This window comes from Meleagris gallopavo, chromosome 16, assembly GCF_000146605.3.
Source record: "Meleagris gallopavo isolate NT-WF06-2002-E0010 breed Aviagen turkey brand Nicholas breeding stock chromosome 16, Turkey_5.1, whole genome shotgun sequence".
NCBI lineage: Eukaryota > Metazoa > Chordata > Aves > Galliformes > Phasianidae > Meleagris > Meleagris gallopavo.
Window position 1 is genome coordinate 11,372,977 of NC_015026.2, and position 3,754 is coordinate 11,376,730.

Consider the following 3,754-nt stretch of genomic DNA (forward strand, 5'->3'; position numbering starts at 1 on the left):
ATCACCACATCCTCTCTGCTTACTTTTCCATGAGGCATACGCAGGAAGGGTTACTCTTACAAAACCAACACACTGTATTCCTGATACTTAGAAGCTTTATGTAATCAACACTTCAATCTGTAAAATCCAGCCGAATACCAAATGTGTGCTTGCACACCTGGTGTAAGAAGAAACATGCCTGCAGGAAAGTTCATTTTATTATAAATCACATTTCTCTAGAAAAATTCTGCAAACGAACTATAATTTACTAACAGTAAATAATCTTTCCATCCCACTTTACAGCAAACTTGTCACACGTGTGACCTTATTTTTCTGATCATGTCTGTATGCAATACTGTCCAATATCACAAGGTGGAGCTACCCAGACAACCTCATTTTGCTCTATCTGATTTCAGGTGGTACAGCCCAGTTCTCCAAAACTCTTTTTTTTGGATGGTACCTGAAGGCATACAGCATCAGCCCAGTCCATAAAACAACTGCTGATCCACAGCAAGCCATGACATTAAGTTCAGCCCCTGCACGACAGCATTCCTCTTGTGTGAGCAGAGGGCAATAGAAGGAACCAGGTGAGAACTCAGATCCAGAAGGTAGCAGCAGAGTGCCTGGCTCAGCTTGCAAAGTCACTGCACTGAAATATAGGGCATGCAAAATGGCTCCATCAGGACACTTAGACATTTCTAAGCATAAACTGAAGGTGCTGTTCTCTTCTGTGCCATTTTCTTTGCTAGTTCTACTCATAACCTTTTTCTGTGGATCAGAAGTTTAACTTGGGCTGCCAAGACAACTCCACCTTTGATCATGTAATCACAGCACTGATCAGTCTGACACCAATGAAAGTTCTGCAGTCCCACTGTAGGTGAAAATACAAGGCTGCAATTTCTTAGTAATTAATTAATTCACCTCTCTCCTCACACGGGAGCAAAAAGGTACAGCACAGATGCTGAGCTAACAGCAAACGTGCCCTATCAGTGTACTGCTCATTCACATACAAACATCTCTAGCAGTTAAATTCACAACTCAGTTAAGACTCCGCGGTGTAACTAAATATGGCAAGTACTGTCCAAAAGCAGGATAAAATTCATTTAAATGATTTCTCTATCTTTACAAGTCATTCAAAACGTGAGTGTTCCCAAATTTGCACTGTTAAGCCTTGATTCTGCAACTAGTCCACACAAACTCATTGTTTTCATAGTTTTTTCCACTAAATAAAGATTTTGTTTGTCAGTTCTGCACAGCTGGAAAAAATAACTGACCTTGTTCCTACCTGACATTGTGCAGTCAGAAACCATGGCTCCCCTGAGACCAATTCTGTGCAGGAAGAAGACGAACAACATTGCAGAAGACCCTTTGGTTCTACAACTCAATGAGAAGGGACAGCTATTCCTCTGGGATGCAGATTTCTTTCAACAGCATTATGCAACTGACCGAGTCAAAGTATTATCCTTCAGCAGAAAATCCCCCACAGTACAATCAATCTCAAGAAAGTCCTCAAAAATGGCTGAGCAAAGAAGTCAAACTGCCGTAGGAACAAGAATTACACCACAGGAAAACTCCATAAGCATCCTAATGGCCTTCAGCTCAGGCAGCTTAGCTCTCAGACTGCCCTACAGGAGTCAGTGGCACCTCTGCTTACATCCATACTACGCATCATATTCACACTATTTGCTGTCCTGGGACTGTTTCTGAACTATCTCTTGTGATTCACATCAGTTCTGTTTTTGCATCCAGATCAGTACTGTTACGGAATTCCGATGTCCTTTGGGAAATAATAGGAGATTACATAAAAGAATGAGAATACCCAAGGGTAAGAACTGACACCAACTGTCAATTTCCCCGCAATGCATAAAGTCAAACTCCCCCAGAGCAACTCAAGTAATCCCACCAGCCATGCAGAATGTTCTAAAACACTATGGCGTATTTTAATGCGTTTGACAAAAGCGGCGCTTATCCTTCTGGGCAGGGAGTCTGGGATTGCATATATTAAACCAGATAGCAATTCATAACAAAGGAAATTCAACACACATAATTCTCTTCAACTGGGACTTGGCTCTAAGGAGTTTAGCAGAGGCAGAATCAAAAAATGTTTTGTTTTTTCTTTAAACAATGCACAATACAATGAAAATAAGTTTGTACTTTCTATTCATACCCAACGTTCCAGGCATTCTTTGTGGATTTCCACCTGGATACAACGTTTGTATTTACTTTCAGGCTACACAAATTTGGCATGTATCCACAGATAGAGAAAAGCAGACAAATGAGGAGAGATGTGCATAATGCTTCCATCATCAGTAATATTCAGCTCTATGCATTATTCACTAGTTAATTGTTCTTGCTCTGTCCTAGTTCTGTTCCTAAGAGGAAAATAATATACATAGAACTCCTACCTCAAGCCTACAAATGTTATGCACTTAATTAGGAGAAAAAAAAAAACAAAAAAAACTTCAAACATAATAACAGTCTTCTTACATTAAGTATGTAAATAAAGTGTCTTATAGAATAAGGACTCATACGCCTAACAACTTGCAGCCCTGTGTGCTCACGAGCATCTACTTTTTGAGAAATCCCATCCCTTAAAAAAGCAGCATTCACACTATCTGCAATTCCTGCAAAAGATACAAATATGCTTCAGGCAAGATTTGCCTGAGAATGTTTTACGTATGTTTCCCCTCTACACTGCTTCTGAATACAGCCACAGTAAATGAAGTCTCTCTGAATGCATCTCTTATTGGAGATCCTAGGATATGCAACACAGGAAGGAGCAATAAATTAAGTTGTCAGGCTTCAATGGTTTTAAGTACCTGCTGGTTCCCTGACTTCATTCAGTTTAAAGGAGAAGGGAAAAGCACTTCACCTGATACCAGAATGAATAGGGAACAGCATCTTTTGCTCTACCCACAGATGAGAGCTGAGAATGTCATGCATCATAATTCCGAGTATGCATCCAAGCTCTTGGGTCCCTTGTAACAAGTTCAGTGTGGTGAGAAATATAATCTTGGTGTTATGGACAGTAACAGCATCATGGTAGCCATCAGCAAATAAAGGGCTGTTAATTTGTTTGTTTCTAACAGCTTTTGTTCTATAACAATCGCTTGCTAATTCACAAGTTAAGAAGAAAAGTGCACCAGAACATCCAAAATGTTTTTAACAATCTTTTCAGCTTAGAATCAAAAAATTATGTGTCATGTTAAAATCACTGACCTTTTCTAATTTTTCAAAGTGTTCTCTGAGGAACTTCATGGGTCGGTCTGGTTTTGCTATGCAGAGATTTACAATGCACTCCTTTAAGATCTGCTGGATGTTGTGCTTCTGAACGTAGAGCTCACATCCCTTCAGGCTCTCGTCTTCTTCCACACTGCAGGAGGAAGCAGCAGCCATCTTCAGGCTCATAAACAGTAAACAGACCTGGGTAAAGAAAATGGTGTAAGAAAGAGGCAGTTCTTTATCAGAGGAACTTGGAGCAGCAGAGATAGATGAGTACTGCCTGAGAGCTGTCAATACAGAACATTTTAATGCTCTGCAAACACTAACCACAGGATCGACACATCAGCAACTACGAAAAGAGCATTTTAACTCCTCAACATCTACAAATAACGATACAATGAATCACACAAGGCCACGAGTTGCAGAGGCAGTCACTGAACACCGGTTTAAAGCCCCGCATTTCACAGCCTCCCCCCGCCCAGCACAAACCCAGGTTCACATCTCAGGAGGATTTCAGGCTCGGGCAGAGCCCAACAGCAGCCGATACACGGAG